This window comes from Salvelinus fontinalis, chromosome 6 (assembly GCF_029448725.1).
Source record: "Salvelinus fontinalis isolate EN_2023a chromosome 6, ASM2944872v1, whole genome shotgun sequence".
Classification (NCBI taxonomy): domain Eukaryota; kingdom Metazoa; phylum Chordata; class Actinopteri; order Salmoniformes; family Salmonidae; genus Salvelinus; species Salvelinus fontinalis.
In genome coordinates this window covers 387,477-407,598 of record NC_074670.1, presented here as the reverse complement: position 1 = coordinate 407,598, position 20,122 = coordinate 387,477, and the positions used below count along the sequence as shown (strand labels likewise).

General features: G+C 45.6%; 1 pseudogene; it reads left to right on the top strand.

Annotated features, from left to right (window-relative positions):
• LOC129856747 (collagen alpha-1(XIV) chain-like) overlaps window positions 1–20,122 on the top strand; it is a 194,571-nt pseudogene that overhangs the window by 120,371 nt on the left and 54,078 nt on the right.

Sequence of the window (20,122 nt, the reverse complement as noted above, 5' to 3'; positions counted from 1 at the left end):
CAACCAACAGACCAATAACCAACAGACCAATAACCAACAACCAACAGACCAATAACCAACAACCAACAGACCAATAACCAACAGACCAATAACCAACAGACCAACAGACCAACAACCAACAGACCAACAGACCAACAACCAACAGACCAACAGACCAACAACCAACAGACCAACAACCAACATACCAATAACCAACAGACCAACAACCAACAGACCAATAACCAACAGACCAACAACCAACAGACCAATAACCAACAACCAACAACCAACAACCAACAACCAACAGACCAATAACCAACAGACCAATAACCAACAGACCAATAACCAACAACCAACAGACCAACAACCAACAGACCAATAACCAACAACCAACAACCAACAACCAATAACCAACAGACCAACAGACCAATAACCAACAGACCAACAGACCAATAACCAACAACCAACAGACCAATAACCAACAGACCAATAACCAACAGACCAACAGACCAATAACCAACAACCAACAGACCAATAACCAACAGACCAATAACCAACAATCAACAGACCAACAACCAACAGACCAATAACCAACAATCAACAGACCAATAACCAACAGACCAATAACCAACAGACCAACAACCAACAGACCAATAACCAACAACCAACAGACCAATAACCAACAACCAACAGACCAACAGACCAACAGACCAACAGACCAACAGACCAACCAACCATTTAAACGACCAACCATTTAAACGACCAACCATTTAAACTACCAACAGACCAACAACCAACAGACCAACCAACCATTTAAACAACCAACCAACTAATCAACCAGACAACCGTTAAGCCATTCAAACACCAAACAACTAGTCTCGCGAGCCATGCTCGAAGTCTGACGCTGTATGTGGAAGTCTGTCGAGAAAGAAACCAACCAACCATCCAACCCACTAACTATATTCCACTCCAAGAAGATGAATAACTGAGAGAGACTACCATCCAACCTGCCAACTCTAATCCACTCCAAGAAGATGAATAACTGAGAGAGACTACCATCCAACCCAACCATCCAACCTGCCAACTCTAATCCACTCCAAGAAGATGAATAACTGAGAGAGACTACCATCCAACCCAACCATCCAACCTGCCAACTCTAATCCACTCCAAGAAGATGAATAACTGAGAGAGACTACCATCCAACCCAACCATCCAATCCGCCAACTCTAATCCCCTCCATGATGATGAATAACTGAGAGAGACTACCATCCAACCCAACCATCCAACCCGCCAACTCTAATCCCCTCCATGATGATGAATAACTGAGAAAGACTACCATCTAACCATCCAACCTGCCAACTTTAATCCCCTCCATGATGATGAATAACTGAGAGAGACTACCATCTAACCATCCATCCAACCCGCCAACTCTAATCCCCTCCATGATGATGAATAACTGTACTCTCAAACCACTGTTCTTTCTCCTCTCTGTACTAAATCCACATAGCAACACCCTGCCTGCAGGCTATGTGCTATATGTTAGACAGAACATAGCACCTTTTTATTCTAAGAGTCTATCTAGAACCTTAAAAGGTTATATGGCTGTCCCCATAGGAGAACCCTATGAATAAATATTTTTGGTTCCAGGTAGAACCCTTTCCACAAAGGATTTACCAGGTAGAACCCTTTCCACAAAGGTTTTACCAGGTAGAACCCTTTTGGGTTCCAGGTAGAATGGAACCCATAAGGGTTATACCTGGTCAGTCCTTTGTGGAAAGGGTTCCACCTGGAACCAAAAAGGGTTATGCTATGTGGACAGCAGTATCATGAGAGACATGTCCAGGACTGACCTAGCTAGACCAGACAGTAACATGAGACATGTCCAGGACTGACCTAGCTAGACCAGACAGTATCCTGAGACATGTCCAGGACTGACCTAGCTAGACCAGACAGTATCATGAGACATGTTCAGGACTGACCTAGCTAGACCAGACAGTATCATGAGACATGTCCAGGACTGACCTAGCTAGACCAGACAGTAACATGAGACATGTCCAGGACTGACCTAGCTAGACCAGACAGTATCCTGAGACATGTCCAGGACTGACCTCGCTAGACCAGACAGTAACATGAGACATGTCCAGGACTGACCTAGCTAGACCAGACAGTAACATGAGACATGTCCAACACTGACCTAGCTAGACCAGACAGTATCCTGAGACATGTCCAGGACTGACCTAGCTAGACCAGACAGTAACATGAGACATGTCCAACACTGACCTAGCTAGACCAGACAGTAACATGAGACATGTCCAGGACTGACCTAGCTAGACACAAATTTCTTGTTAACAAACTATAGTTTTGGCAAGTCGGTTAGGACATCTACTTTGTGCATGACAAAAGTCATTTTTACAGACAGATTATGTCACTTATAATTCACTGTATCACAATTCCAGTGGGTCAGAAGTTTACATACACTAAGTTGACTGTGCCTTTAAACTGCTTGGAAAATTCCAGAAAATGATGCCATGGCTTTAGAAGCTTCTGATAGGCCAATTAACATCATTTGAGTCAATTGGAGGTGTACCCGTGGATGTATTTCAAGGCCTACCTTCAAACTCAGTGCCTCTTTGCTTGACATCATGGGAAAATCAAAAGAAATCAGCCAAGACCTCAGAAAAAAAATTGTAGATCTCCACAAGTCTGGTTCGTCCTTGGGAGCAATTTCCAAACGCCTGAAGGTACCACGTTCATCTGTACAAACAATAGTACGCAAGTATATACACCATGGGACCACACAGCCATCATACCGCTCAGGAAGGAGACGCGTTCTGTCTCCTGGAGATGAACTTACTTTGGTGCGAAAAGTGCAAATCAATCCCAGAACAACAGCAAAAGATCTTGTAAAGATGCTGGAGGAAACAGGTACGAAAGTATCTATATCCACAGTCCTATATCAACTTAACCTGAAAGGCCGCTCAGCAAGGAAGAAGGAACTGCTCCAAAACCTCCATAAAAAAGCCAGGCTATGGTTTGCAACTGCACATGGGGACAAAGATCGTACTTTCTGGAGAAATGTCCTCTGGTCTGATGAAACAAAAGTATAACTGTTTGGCCATAATGACCGTCGTTGTGTTAAGAGGAAAAAGGGTGAGGCTTGCAATCCGAAGAACACCATCCCAGCCGTGAAGCACAGGGGTGGCAGCATCATGTTGTGGGGGTGCTTTGCTATAGGAGGGACTGGTGCACTTCACAAAATAGATGACATCATGAGGCAGGAAAATTATGTGGAGATATTGAAGCAACATCTCAAGACATCAGTCAGGAAGTTAAAGCTTCATCGCAAATGGATCTTCCAAATGGACAATGACCCCAAGCATACTCGCAAAGTTGTGGCAAAATGGCTTAAGGACAACAAAGTCAAGGTATTGGAGTGGCCATCACAAAGCCCTGACCTCAATCCTATAGAAAATGTGTTGGCAGAACTGAAAAAGCGTGTGCGAGCAAGGAGGCCTACAAACCTGACTCAGTTACACCATCTCTGTCAGGAGGAATGGGCCAAAATTCAAAAATCTCTCTATGTCTCTCTCTCTCTCTCTCTCTCTCTCTCTCTCTCTCTCTCTCTCTCTCTCTCTCTCTCTCTCTCTCTCTCTCTCTCTCTCTCTCTCTCTCTCTCTCTCAATTCAATTCAATTCAATTCAATTCAATTTGCTTTATTGGCATGACGTAACAATGTACATATTGCCAAAGCTTATTTACAATATAAAAATGAGAATCAAAATGGTCAACGGGACAACAGTAACAACAATAACTAAGTGTCAAAATAACCATACATTCAACAATAACAATAAACATACAGTAGAGTACATGTGCAGGTTGATTGGTCTGTCAGACACTGTCCCTCAACTTATGGCAGGCAGCAATGTAGTGCGCTGCCAACCCACAGCTCTCTGCGTCCTCCCCCAACAGGACGGGTAGCCTATCCTCATCAGAGAGGTCTTTGAAACCTTGAATAAGAGTTTCAAATTTGGGGAAATGACACTCTCTAATTGTTTTATATTTTTGACATTTTGTCAGGAAATGCAGCTCCGTCTCAAGTTCTGCTGTTGTGCAGTGGTTGCACAGCCTTTCCTCTACAGGGAGCCAGGTTTTCCTGTGTCTACCCTTCTCAATGGCAAGGCTGTGCTCACTGAGCCTGTACTTTGTCAAGGTTTTTCTAAGGTTTTGATCAGTAACCATAGTCAAATAGTTAGCCATGGTGTACTGTCGATTTAGGGCCAGATAGCACTGCATTTTGCTCTGTGCTTGTGCTTGTGTTTCCCAATAAGCAATGTAGTTTTGTTTTGACTGTGTTGTAATTTGGTTTATTCTGATTGATTGGATGTTCTGGTCCTGAGGCTTCAGTGTGTTAGTAGAACAGGTTTGTGAACTCAGCCCCAGGACCAGCTGGATGAGGGGACTCTTTTCTTTGCTCAGCTCTTGGTATTGCAGGGCTTGGTAGTGATATGAGAGGGGGTCACTGTATTTTAGATGTTTCCAAAACTTAATTGCTCTTTTTTGAGTTTTTATTATTAGTGGATATTTGCTTATTTGATATTATATTTGATATTTTCTCTCTCTCTCTCTCTCTCTGTCTCTCTGTCTCTCTGTCTCTCTGTCTCTCTCTCTCTCTCTCTCTCTCTCTCTCTCTCTCTGTCTCTCTGTCTCTGTCTCTATGTCTCTCTCTCTCTCTCTCTCTCTCTCTCTCTCTGTCTCTCTCTCTCTCTCTCTCTCTATGTCTCTCTCTCTCTGTCTCTATGTCTCTCTCTCTCTCTCTCTCTCTCTCTCTCTCTCTCTCTGTCTCTCTGTCTCTGTCTCTATGTCTCTCTCTCTCTCTCTCTCTCTCTCTCTCTCTCTCTCTCTCTCTCTGTCTCTGTCTCTATGTCTCTCTCTCTCTCTCTCTCTCTCTCTCTCTATGTCTCTCTCTGTCTCTATATCTCTGTCTCTCTGTCTCTATATCTCTATCTCTCTGTCCTTCGCTCTCTCTCTTTGTCTCTCTCTCTCTCTTTGACTCTCTCTCTCTCTTTGTCTCTCTCTCTCTCTCTCTCTCTCTGTCTCTCTGTCTCTCTGTCTCTCTGTCTCTCTGTCTCTCTGTCTCTCTGTCTCTCTGTCTCTCTGTCTCTCTCTCTCTCTGTCTCTGTCTCTGTGTCTCTGTCTCTATGTCTCTGTCTCTATGTCTCTGTCTCTCTCTCTCTCTCTCTCTCTCTGTCTCTCTGTCTCTCTCTCTGTCTCTGTCTCTGTCTCTCTCTCTGTCTCTGTCTCTGTCTCTCTCTCTCTCTCTCTCTATGTCTCTCTCTCTCTGTCTCTATGTCTCTCTCTCTCTCTCTCTCTCTCTCTGTCTCTCTGTCTCTGTCTCTATGTCTCTCTCTCTCTCTCTCTCTCTCTCTCTCTCTCTCTCTCTCTCTCTCTCTCTCTCTCTCTCTCTCTCTGTCTCTATATCTCTGTCTCTCTGTCTCTATATCTCTATCTCTCTTTCTCTGTCTCTCTCCCTGTCTCTATATCTCTCTCTCTCTGTCCTTCGCTCTCTCTCTTTGTCTCTCTCTCTCTCTTTGTCTCTCTCTCTCTCTCTCTCTCTTTGTCTCTCTCTCTCTCTCTCTCTCTCTCTCTCTCTGTCTCTCTGTCTCTCTGTCTCTCTGTCTCTCTGTCTCTCTGTCTCTCTGTCTCTCTGTCTCTCTGTCTCTGTATCTCTCTCTCTGTCAAGACATCCTAATGACACTTTGTTAGTAACAACTCTACAAAACACTCCCAATACCCCATCCTAGGAGATACAGTCCTGTCCAGCTCACTCCTCACATACCGCTAGCCTGTATTTACGACCGGCCTCCCCGGCTCTTTCAAAGCACGTTTTATTATTGGAAAAGGATAGGACAATTATTTTTATGATAACTGTGTTTCTAGCTAGCCGGGGCCCAGGAGATAGGTGTGATGTATGGTGCTGCTGCTAGGCCATGAGAGAAGAAGAGAGGAGAAAGGTTATTTTTCTCCTGTTGACAGACCGATGGAACAGGGGAGATAGCAACCTGAGGCCTCACAGTACTCCAGCCACACACGTAACACTGGAGCACTGGACAGAAGGAACTAACTGATAGAGGAACCTGGAAATTGAAAAATGTCCAACCAAGACATTTAATCTCACCAGGAGAAATACACTTTCTTTCTTGAACATTTACATAATATCTCCAATTCTCACCAAGCTGAGCATTTACATAAGTATCTCCCATTTGAACCAGTTATCCACCCATTCTGTGACAGTCGTTTTGTTTACTTTAATCCACAGTGTTCTGTCCTGTCATGAATCACAAATAGGACATTGAATTGAGTTGCTGTACATTCATGTGTGGCTTTTTGAATTGCCTCTCGTCTGTTGTTTTCTGTTGTTCTACAGAGGCTGGAGGAGGACTGTCCTGCCATGCCCCATGCCTGTAGCTGTTCTCAGGACAGTAAAGGACCTCCCGGACCCACAGGACCTCCCGTAAAGTCCTACTACTGCCTTTATTCACTGTCTCAGGGAATAGGGGGCCCTTTCAACACACCTTTTAGCACCATACAAAATAATCCTAGACAGAAAACAACACTCAGAGACCTCATTTCTCCAGAGAGCTGTCATAGCAGGCAGGAAAAGAGACTCCAGGGGTCGACAGAAGGAAATCCAAACCAGATACCTGCCGCCCGCCAAAAGTCATTTTGGTGAAACATTCCCGGTCTAGGGAGGGTCAATATTACTTAGTACTGTGGATGTGTCTCCGCCACAGGTGGACATTGTTAGGGGAAGGACCCCAACAGAGTGAGAGACTTCATACATTCTGCTGGAGAGGGAGGGGGTGGGAGAGAGAGAGCGAGCGAGAGAGAGAGAGGGATAGAGAGAGAGAAACCAAGAGAGAGAGAGAGAGAGGGATAGATAGAGAAACCAAGAGAAAGAGAGAAAGGATAGAGAAAGAGAAACCGAGTGAGAGAAAGGGGAGATATAATGGTTCATCTTACTCCACGCAGCAGCAGAGGGTAGACCCTGATATGACGACACTGCAGATAAATGAGCTCATTTAGAAGGCGTCAGGTCAGGTGATGTTGTGTACTCAGCTCGCTGCCAAGGGGAAAATTAAACAGGTTCCAGGGCCACTACGGGGCCAACACTGTATCAACACACAGACATGTTTGAGAAAGTCATTATATGGATATGGATTTATCAAAGCAGATTATTCCTCTCTCTGCTGTCTACACAGTTTCCACATCCATATGGTCCAGGTGGAGCCTATAGGCAGAGTTTAAAACCACAGTGGAGGAAGATTTAATCTGAGGTTCCTCTATAAACCATCCTCTTTATGTTTCTGTGGTCGTTGGCTCTGATCACTGTTGACCCACTAAACCCTGGTTATAACATTAAAGCTGGACTGGAGTTAAAGTGGGGCTTTGTCAAGACACAATACTCCTTGCTGAAGGTGTTGACCCCGTAGTAAAACTGTTCCTGCCCTTTAATTCTATTATTCTTTTGTGTGTCTTCAATCACTGATATTATTATAACCGACTGAGCGTGTGCAGGACGTTAATCAAATTTGAGCTTGTCCTGCCTCTGCCTCTGCTATCAAAGCCTCCAGCCATAGGACCTATTAGCACCTGGCTCCTTGTCCCCGCAGGGGTGCCATTAAGGCAAACACAGGAAGAGGAAGGAAGCCTTTGAGGCCAGATGGGACAATTACTTCCAGATGCCTTTGTCAGTTAGAGTAGAGTCAGGATGGGGGGAGGGACAGGGGGACAGGGAGGGACAGGGAGGGGGGGGACAGGCCTGGGATGGGGGAGGGACAGGGAGGGGAGGGACAGGGTGGGACGGGGGGAGGAACAGGGAGGGGGAAGGGGGGGCAGGCCTGGGACCTGGGTCAACCCCAGCAACCAGTGTCTCCATCTGTACAGGGCAAGACAGTAAACACAGTTCTCAATTCTGTACAGGTATTTTATTTAATGAAAGAAAGAGACAATAGCCCCAATCTCTGTCGCCCAATGAAATACACGTATTAATTTCACCAACGTTTCAACCACAAGCTGCCTTCATCAGGGTTCCAGATGACGTGTTTACAGCTGATTCCCAGTCAGATGTACAGTATGGTTATCATGGTGTTTACGGTCTGATTCCCAGTCAGATGTACAGTATGGTTACCATGGTGTTTACGGTCTGATTCCCAGTCAGATATACAGTATGGTTACCATGGTGTTTACGGTCTGATGTCCAGTCAGATGTCCAGTATGGTTACCATGGTGTTTACAGTCTGATTCCCAGTCAGATGTACAGTATGGTTACCATGGTGTTTATGGTCTGATTCCCAGTCAGATGTACAGTATGGTTACCATGGTGTTTATGGTCTGATTTCCAGTCAGATATACAGTATGGTTACTATGGTGTTTACGGTCTGATTCCCAGTCAGATGTACAGTATGGTTACCATGGTGTTTACAGTCTGATTCCCAGTCAGATATACAGTATGGTTACCATGGTGTTTACAGTCTGATTCCCAGTCAGATGTACAGTATGGTTACCATGGTGTTTATGGTCTGATTCCCAGTCAGATGTACAGTATGGTTACCATGGTGTTTATGGTCTGATGTCCAGTATGGTTACCATGGTGTTTACAGTCTGATTCCCAGTCAGATGTACAGTATGGTTACCATGGTGTTTACGGTCTGATTCCCAGTCAGATATACAGTATGGTTACCATGGTGTTTACGGTCTGATTCCCAGTCAGATGTACAGTTTGGTTACCATGGTGTTTATGGTCTGATTCCCAGTCAGATGTACAGTATGGTTACCATGGTGTTTATGGTCTGATTCCCAGTCAGATGTACAGTATGGTTACCATGGTGTTTACGGTCTGATTCCCAGTCAGATGTACCGTATGGTTACCATGGTGTTTACAGTCTGATTCCCAGTCAGATGTACAGTATGGTTACCATGGTGTTTATGGTCTGATTCCCAGTCAGATGTACAGTATGGTTACCATGGTGTTTATGGTCTGATTTCCAGTCAGATATACAGTATGGTTACTATGGTGTTTACGGTCTGATTCCCAGTCAGATGTACAGTATGGTTACCATGGTGTTTACAGTCTGATTCCCAGTCAGATATACAGTATGGTTACCATGGTGTTTACAGTCTGATTCCCAGTCAGATGTACAGTATGGTTACCATGGTGTTTATGGTCTGATTCCCAGTCAGATGTACAGTATGGTTACCATGGTGTTTATGGTCTGATTTCCAGTCAGATGTACAGTATGGTTACCATGGTGTTTACAGTCTGATTCCCAGTCAGATGTACAGTATGGTTACCATGGTGTTTACGGTCTGATTCCCAGTCAGATGTACAGTATGGTTACCATGGTGTTTACGGTCTGATTCCCAGTCAGATGTACAGTATGGTTACCATGGTGTTTACGGTCTGATTCCCAGTCAGATATACAGTATGGTTACCATGGTGTTTACGGTCTGATGTCCAGTCAGATGTCCAGTATGGTTACCATGGTGTTTACAGTCTGATTCCCAGTCAGATGTACAGTATGGTTACCATGGTGTTTACGGTCTGATTCCCAGTCAGATATACAGTATGGTTACCATGGTGTTTACGGTCTGATTCCCAGTCAGATGTACAGTTTGGTTACCATGGTGTTTATGGTCTGATTCCCAGTCAGATGTACAGTATGGTTACCATGGTGTTTATGGTCTGATTCCCAGTCAGATGTACAGTATGGTTACCATGGTGTTTACGGTCTGATTCCCAGTCAGATGTACAGTATGGTTACCATGGTGTTTACAGTCTGATTCCCAGTCAGATGTACAGTATGGTTACCATGGTGTTTATGGTCTGATTCCCAGTCAGATGTACAGTATGGTTACCATGGTGTTTATGGTCTGATTTCCAGTCAGATATACAGTATGGTTACTATGGTGTTTACGGTCTGATTCCCAGTCAGATGTACAGTATGGTTACCATGGTGTTTACAGTCTGATTCCCAGTCAGATATACAGTATGGTTACCATGGTGTTTACAGTCTGATTCCCAGTCATATGTACAGTATGGTTACCATGGTGTTTATGGTCTGATTCCCAGTCAGATGTACAGTATGGTTACCATGGTGTTTATGGTCTGATTTCCAGTCAGATATACAGTATGGTTACTATGGTGTTTACGGTCTGATTCCCAGTCAGATGTACAGTATGGTTACCATGGTGTTTACAGTCTGATTCCCAGTCAGATATACAGTATGGTTACCATGGTGTTTACGGTCTGATTCCCAGTCAGATGTACAGTATGGCTACCATGCTGTTTACAGTCTGATTCCCAGTCAGATGTACAGTATGGTTACCATGGTGTTTATGGTCTGATTCCCAGTCAGATGTACAGTATGGTTACCATGCTGTTTACAGTCTGATTCCCAGTCAGATGTACAGTATGGTTACCATGGTGTTTACGGTCTGATTCCCAGTCAGATGTACAGTATGGTTACCATGGTGTTTATGGTCTGATTCCCAGTCAGATGTACAGTATGGTTACCATAGTGTTTACGGTCTGATTCCCAGTCAGATGTACAGTATGGTTACCATGGTGTTTATGGTCTGATTCCCAGTCAGATGTACAGTATGGTTACCATGGTGTTTATGGTCTGATTCCCAGTCAGATATACAGTATGGTTACCATGGTGTTTACGGTCTGATTCCCAGCCAGATGTACAGTATGGTTACCATGGTGTTTACAGTCTGATCCCAGTCAGATGTACAGTATGGTTACCATGGTGTTTATGGTCTCCTTCCCCCCTTCCTTTCTTCCAGGGAGGTGCTGGTATCAGAGGGGCCAGGGGAGATCGAGGGGAGCCAGGCAATGTGGTAAAGTATACCATTCAACCTCCATCACACTGTGCTGCTCAGTGCTTACACAGGGTGTGTTCCAAATAGCACCCTGTTCTCTCTATAGTGCACTGCTTTGGATCAGGGCTCTGGTGAAAAGAAGGGCACTACATTGGGGATAGGGTACCATTTGGGACTATGCCAATACAGCTCAGTGTTTCTACAGTAACACATACTGGAGGGTCTCCATCACAATACAGCTCAGTGTTTCCACAGTAACACATACTGGAGGGACTCCATCACAATACAGCTCAGTGTTTCCACAGTAACACATACTGGAGGGGCTCCATCACAATACAGCTCAGTGTTTCCACAGTAACACATACTGGAGGGACTCCATCACAATACAGCTCAGTGTTTCCACAGTAACACATACTGGAGGGGCTCCATCACAATACAGCTCAGTGTTTCCACAGTAACACATACTGGAGGGGCTCCATCCCAATACAGCTCAGTGTTTCCACAGTAACACATACTGGAGGGACTCCATCACAATACAGCTCAGTGTTTCCACAGTAACACATACTGGAGGGACTCCATCACAATACAGCTCAGTGTTTCCACAGTAACACATACTGGAGGGACTCCATCACAATACAGCTCAGTGTTTCCACAGTAACACATACTGGAGGGGCTCCATCACAATACAGCTCAGTGTTTCCACAGTAACACATACTGGAGGGACTCCATCACAATACAGCTCAGTGTTTCCACAGTAACACATACTGGAGGGACTCCATCCCAATACAGCTCAGTGTTTCCACAGTAACACATACTGGAGGGACTCCATCACAATACAGCTCAGTGTTTCTACAGTAACACATACTGGAGGGGCTCCATCACAATACAGCTCAGTGTTTCCACAGTAACACATACTGGAGGGGCTCCATCCCAATACAGCTCAGTGTTTCCACAGTAACACATACTGGAGGGACTCCATCCCAATACAGCTCAGTGTTTCCACATTAACACATACTGGAGGGACTCCATCCCAATACAGCTCAGTGTTTCTACAGTAACACATACTGGAGGGACTCCATCCCAATACAGCTCAGTGTTTCCACAGTAACACATACTGGAGGGACTCCATCCCAATACAGCTCAGTGTTTCCACAGTAACACATACTGGAGGGGCTCCATCCCAATACAGCTCAGTGTTTCCACAGTAACACATACTGGAGGGACTCCATCCCAATACAGCTCAGTGTTTCCACAGTAACACATACTGGAGGGGCTCCATCCCAATACAGCTCAGTGTTTCCACAGTAACACATACTGGAGGGACTCCATCCCAATACAGCTCAGTGTTTCCACAGTAACACATACTGGAGGGTCTCCATCACAATACAGCTCAGTGTTTCCACAGTAACACATACTGGAGGGACTCCATCACAATACAGCTCAGTGTTTCCACAGTAACACATACTGGAGGGACTCCATCACAATACAGCTCAGTGTTTCCACAGTAACACATACTGGAGGGACTCCATCCCAATACAGCTCAGTGTTTCCACAGTAACACATACTGGAGGGACTCCATCCCAATACAGCTCAGTGTTTCCACAGTAACACATACTGGAGGGACTCCATCACAATACAGCTCAGTGTTTCCACAGTAACACATACTGGAGGGACTCCATCCCAATACAGCTCAGTGTTTCCACAGTAACACATACTGGAGGGACTCCATCCCAATACAGCTCAGTGTACAGACCACCACATAGACTGACCAGGTGAAAGCTATGAACCCTTATTGATGACACGTGTTAAATCCAGATTTTTAAGCCTAGAGACTATGGAGACATGGTTTGTGTATGTGTGCCATTCAGAGGGTGAACGGGCAAGACAAAAGATGTAAGTGCCTTTGAATGGGGTATGGTAGTAGGTGTCAGGCGCACCAATTTGTGTCAAGAACTACAGCGCTGCTGGGTTTTTCACGCTCAACAGTTTCCCGTGTGTATCAAGAATGGTCCACCACCCAAAGGCCATCCAGCCAATAATAACTGTGGGAAGCATTAGAGTCAACATGGGGGGGGGGGGGGTGATCTTAATATCTTGTAGCAGCTCAGTGCTTCCACAGTAACACATACTCTGGCTACAGTACGTGAGGGGCCACCTAGAACTTGGAACATAAAGAATAGGATGGAATTTCTTCCAATGAATAGCCTGAAACAACGGCTGAGATGTGGAGATACATGAATATGCAACGTAATGTGCAATTCTGTTATTTTTGGAGGATGTCACTGTTTTCACACACTAAGTGAACCTCGCCGTGTCGTTCTGGCTTTATGCCAGCAGTCTCCATGTTGAAGCCAAGAGAGGCTTGTGTGGGTTGTAGTTAAACAGGATCATATTACAGCTTATTTGGACTGTAGTTTCAGGACGCTGAAACGTTGTTATTCCAGTTCTCTCTGTGTCTGACTCACACCTGGGTTCAAATACCCTTTGAAATCATTTCAAATACTACAGCTGTGCTCGGTTTCAACTTGCCTGTTGCAATGGAACGAATTACAAAAGTCCCAAAAGCGCAGGCGGCCACCTGCATTCAAACCCCACCCACCTGCATTGCAAACCCCACCCACCGGGCATTCAAACCCCACCCACCTGGCATTCAAACCCCACCCACCTGACATTCAAACCCCACCCACCTGGCATTCAAACCCCACCCACCTGGCATTCAAACCCCACCCACCTGGCATTCAAACCCCACCCACCTGGCATTCAAACCCCACCCACCTGGCATTCAAACCCCACCCACCTGGCATTCAAACCCCACCCATCTGGCATTCAAACCCCACCCATCTGGCATTCAAACCCCACCCATCTGGCATTCATACCCCACCCACCTGGCATTCAGACCCCGCCTATCTGGCATTCTGACCCTGCCCACATGGCATTCAAACCCCGCCCACATGGCACTAAATCAAACTCAAGTATTTTAAAGATTTCAAATAGTGTTTGAACCCAGGTTTGGTAAATGGGACAGTTCCCTCTCTCCATCTGTACGACTGCTTTATCAGCCTCTAAGGCTGCAGGCTGCAGGCCTCTCCAGTCCCTCTGCTACAATCCAGTTTCACGCTCGCAGCTCGCTAACAAAGTTTACAACAGATGTTAACGGCGAGGCCATGCTAGGAACAGATTGCATTATGGTGCCAAACAAACCCAACCCAGGACGACTGTAATCTAAATTCAAATTTACTGTTGCGTAATGGCTAAAATACGTTCTAATTTGCATCCTATTCCCTATATAGTGCACTACTTTTGACCAAAGCCCTATGGTGCCATTTGGGACACAGACTAAATCAATTTAATAGAACACAGTCCCACAGAATGTAAAGGCCATTCTAATGAGTGTCCTCGGAGAACGGTCATGTGGGCTACCCGTTGTACTTTGTCTTAGCTTTATGATTATCACATTTATGTGTGGAGCGAGAGACCCAAGGCAATGGCATTGTGCTTTAGAAGGAAGGCTGTCAGACAGTAGCTCTAAAACCTGATGTCCAAACCTAGACGTTGAAGACACAGAACATATTTATCACCAGAGAGAAGACAAACTTTTAGTTCAATTCAATTTGATGTAAACAGGGCGGGCGGTTAATCAACTCTGTTGACTTTACATTAAGGTATGCTTTACAAATGTGTTCTAAAGGTTTTTAAAGTAGTTTATAAACTATTCATCAGTTGAAATATAGTTTATAAATCAGTAGTAAACAGTCCTTGGTTGGCTAACATTGTGCGATTTAAATACATGGTCTGTCTTCTCCAGGGGCCTCAAGGACTAGTTGGTGATAAAGGTCCTCCAGGACCACAGGGCCCCCCTGGTCCTCAAGGGCCGAGTGGACATTCCATCCAGGGACCACCGGTAAGATATGATATATGACCTATAACCCTGGTCCTCAAGGGCCGAGTGGACATTCCATCCAGGGACCACCGGTAAGATATGATATATGACCTATAACCCTGGTCCAGGGACAACCGGTAAGATATGATATATGACCTATAACCCTGGTCCTGAGGGGCCAAGTGGACATTCCATCCAGGGACCAGTGGTAAGATATGATATATGACCTATAACCCTGGTCCAGGGACAACCGGTAAGATATGATATATGACCTATAACCCTGGTCCTCAAGGGCCAAGTGGACATTCCATCCAGGGACCACCGGTAAGATATGATATATGACCTATAACCCTGGTCCAGGGACAACCGGTAAGATATGATATATGACCTATAACCCTGGTCCTGGGACAACCGGTAAGATATGATATATGACCTATAACCCTGGTCCAGGGACAACCGGTAAGATATGATATATGACCTATAACCCTGGTCCTCAAGGGCCGAGTGGACATTCCATCCAGAGACCACTGGTAAGATATGATATATGACCTATAACCCTGGTCCAGGGACCACCGGTAAGATATGATATATGACCTATAACCCTGGTCCTGAGGGGTCTAGTGGACATTCCATCCAGGAACCACTGGTAAGATATGATATATGACCTATAACCCTGGTCCTCAAGGGCCGAGTGGACATTCCATCCAGAGACCACTGGTAAGATATGATATATGACCTATAACCCTGGTCCAGGGACAACCGGTAAGATATGATATATGACCTATAACCCTGGTCCTGAGGGGCGAGTGGACATTCCATCCAGGGACAACCGGTAAGATATGATATATGACCTATAACCCCGGTCCAGGGGCAACCGGTAAGATATGATATATGACCTATAACCCTGGTCCAGGGACAACCGGTAAGATATGATATATGACCTATAACCCTGGTCCTCAAGGGCCTAGTGGACATTCCATCCAGAGACCACTGGTAAGATATGATATATGACCTATAACCCTGGTCTTCAAGGGCCGAGTGGACATTCCATCCAGGGACCACCGGTAAGATATGATATATGACCTATAACCCTGGTCCTGAGAGGCCGAGTGGACATTCCCTCCAGGTACCACCGGTAAGATATGATATATGACCTATAACCCTGGTCCTGAGAGGCCGAGTGGACATTCCCTCCAGGTACCACCGGTAAGATATGATATATGACCTATAACCCTGGTCCTGAGAGGCCGAGTGGACATTCCCTCCAGGTACCACCGGTAAGATATGATATATGACCTATAACCCTGGTCCTGAGGGGTCTAGTAGACATTCCATCCAGGTACCACCGGTAAGATATGATATATGACCTATAACCCTGGTCCTGAGGGGTCTAGTGGACATTCCATCCAGGGACCACTGGTAAGATATGAATATGACCTATAACCCTGGTCCTGAGGGGTCTAGTGGACATTCCATCCAGGGACCACTGGTAAGATATGAATATGACCTATAACCCTGGTCCTGAGGGGTCTAGTGGACATTCCATCCAGGGGCCACCGGTATGATATATATATATATAAACACGTTTGCCTCTGGTTAAACTGTGTTCCATAACAGTATGCCGCATATGACTAATGTACAGTCAATAATTTGCAAACCATTCCATCTTTGTATGAAATGACAAAGGAATGAATGATTCAGAGTTTTTTTTCTTCTCATGTCCATTTCTGTTTCAGGGTGGTGATGGTGAAAAGGGAGAAAAAGGAGATGTTGGTTTACCAGGACCTCAGGTGTTTAAAGACATATATTCCTCAGCTCCATTTTGTTTTCCTCTCCTGACTCCCACAGAGACAATGTGATGTGACTAGTGATTTCTCCCTCCACAGAGACACTGCGATGTGACTAGTGATTACTACCTCCACAGAGACACTGTGTTGAGACTAGTGATTACTACCTCCACAGAGACACTGCGATGTGACTAGTGATTACTACCTCCACAGAGACACTCTGTTGAGACTAGTGATTACTACCTCCACAGAGACACTGTGATGTGACTAGTGATTACTACCTCCACAGAGACACTGTGTTGAGACTAGTGATTACTACCTCCACAGAGACACTGTGTTGAGACTAGTGATTACTACCTCCACAGAGACACTGTGTTGAGACTAGTGATTACTACCTCTACAGAGACACTGTGTTGAGACTAGTGATTACTACCTCCACAGAGACACTGTGATGTGACTAGTGATTACTACCTCCACAGAGACACTGTGCTGTGACTAGTGATTACTACCTCCACAGAGACACTGTGTTGAGACTAGTGATTACTACCTCCACAGAGACACTGTGATGTGACTAGTGATTACTACCTCCACAGAGACACTCTGTTGAGACTAGTGATTACTACCTCCACAGAGACACTGTGATGTGACTAGTGATTACTACCTCCACAGAGACACTGTGTTGAGACTAGTGATTACTACCTCCACAGAGACACTGTGTTGAGACTAGTGATTACTACCTCCACAGAGACACTGTGTTGAGACTAGTGATTACTACCTCTACAGAGACACTGTGTTGAGACTAGTGATTACTACCTCCACAGAGACACTGTGATGTGACTAGTGATTACTACCTCCACAGAGACACTGTGCTGTGACTAGTGATTACTACCTCCACAGAGACACTGTGATGTGATTAGTGATTACTACCTCCACAGAGACACTGTGATGTGACTAGTGATTACTACCTCCACAGAGACACTGTGTTGAGACTAGTGATTACTACCTCCACAGAGACACTGTGTTGAGACTAGTGATTACTACCTCCACAGAGACACTGTGCTGTGACTAGTGATTACTACCTCCACAGAGACACTGTGATGTGACTAGTGATTACTACCTCCACAGAGACACTGTGCTGTGACTAGTGATTACTACCTCAACAGAGACACTGTGATGTGACTAGTGATTACTACCTCCACAGAGACACTGTGCTGTGACTAGTGATTACTACCTCCACAGAGACACTGTGATGTGATTAGTGATTACTACCTCCACAGAGACACTGTGATGTGACTAGTGATTACTACCTTCACAGAGACACTGTGATGTGACTAGTGATTACTACCTCCACAGAGACACTGTGCTGTGATTAGTGATTACTACCTCCACAGAGACACTGTGATGTGACTAGTGATTACTACCTTCACAGAGACACTGTGCTGTGACTAGTGATTACTACCTCCACAGAGACACTGTGTTGTGACTAGTGATTACTACCTCCACAGAGACACTGTGCTGTGACTAGTGATTACTACCTCCACAGAGACACTGTGATGTGATTAGTGATTACTACCTCCACAGAGACACTGTGATGTGACTAGTGATTACAACCTCCACAGAGACACTGTGTTGAGACTAGTGATTACTACCTCCACAGAGACACTGTGTTGAGACTAGTGATTACTACCTCCACAGAGACACTGTGTTGTGACTAGTGATTACTACCTCCACAGAGACACTGTGCTGTGACTAGTGATTACTACCTCCACAGAGACACTGTGCTGTGACTAGTGATTACTATCTCCACAGAGACACTGTGTTGCTACCAGACTAATGGAATCAGTCACATGATACAACCTGGTACATAGGGCTTCCCCTGCTGCTACCAGAATCAGTCGCATGATACAACCTGGTACATAGGGCTTCCCCTGCTGCTACCAGAATCAGTCGCATGATACAACCTGGTACATAGGGCTTCCCCTGCTGCTACCAGAATCAGTCGCATGATACAACCTGGTACATAGGGCTTCCCCTGCTGCTACCAGAATCAGTCGCATGATACAACCTGGTACATAGGGCTTCCCCTGCTGCTACCAGAATCAGTCGCATGATACAACCTGGTACATAGGGCTTCCCCTGCTGCTACCAGAATCAGTCGCATGATACAACCTGGTACATAGGGCTTCCCCTGCTGCTACCAGAATCAGTCGCATGATACAACCTGGTACATAGGGCTTCCCCTGCTGCTACCAGAATCAGTCGCATGATACAACCTGGTACATAGGGCTTCCCCTGCTGCTACCAGAATCAGTCGCATGATACAACCTGGTACATAGGGCTTCCCCTGCTGCTACCAGAATCAGTCGCATGATACAACCTGGTACATAGGGCTTCCCCTGCTGCTACCAGAATCAGTCGCATGATACAACCTGGTACATAGGGCTTCCCCTGCTGCTACCAGAATCAGTCGCATGATACAACCTGGTACATAGGGCTTCCCCTGCTGCTACCAGAATCAGTCGCATGATACAACCTGGTACATAGGGCTTCCCCTGCTGCTACCAGAATCAGTCGCATTATACAACCTGGTACATAGGGCTTCCTATGTACCAGGTCCCTAGGAAGTGGGTTTCAGGCAGCAGCGGGGCTCATTCTCTAATGATATTGGAGTCCCCGGTCTAGATGGTATTTACTTTGAATCAGGACTTTCTACGTCCTGTTCTTGTCCCTTTGTGGTGGAAGAGTCCTGACTTTCTGCATTTTGTCAGAACCCCTAAGAGTACACAGTAGAGGGGTTTCTTCTGGAAGGTACCTTCAAGGACCTGCTGTAATCTACACCAGCCACAGAGAATATATGGCTGCATCCAAAATGGAACCCTATTCCCTGAGTGGTGCAGGTAGAGTGCTGCAAAGGTCAAAGGGTTCCATTTGGGACGCACACCATCGCACCTCCGGAACATCCATTAAAGAGGTCTTTGCCTCTCTCTGTCTCTCACCATCGCACCTCCGGAACATCCATTAAAGAGCTCTTTGCCTCTCTCTGTCTCTCACCATCACACCTCCGGAACATCCATTAAAGAAGTCTTTGCCTCTCTCTATCTCTCACCATCACACCTCCGGAACATCCATTAAAGAAGTATTTGCCTCTCTCTGTCTCTCACCATCACACCTCCGGAACATCCATTAAAGAGGTCTTTGCCTCTCTCTGTCTCTCACCATCGCACCTCCGGAACATCCATTAAAGAGCTCTTTGCCTCTCTCTGTCTCTCACCATCACACCTCCGGAACATCCATTAAAGAAGTCTTTGCCTCTCTCTATCTCTCACCATCACACCTCCGGAACATCCATTAAAGAAGTATTTGCCTCTCTCTGTCTCTCACCATCACACCTCCGGAACATCCATTAAAGAAGTCTTTGCCTCTCTCTGTCTCTCACCATCACACCTCCGGAACATCCATTAAAGAGGTCTTTGCCTCTCTCTGTCTCTCACCATCACACCTCCGGAACATCCATTAAAGAAGTCTTTGCCTCTCTCTGTCTCTCACCATCACACCTGCGGAACATCCATTAAAGAAGTCTTTGCCTCTCTCT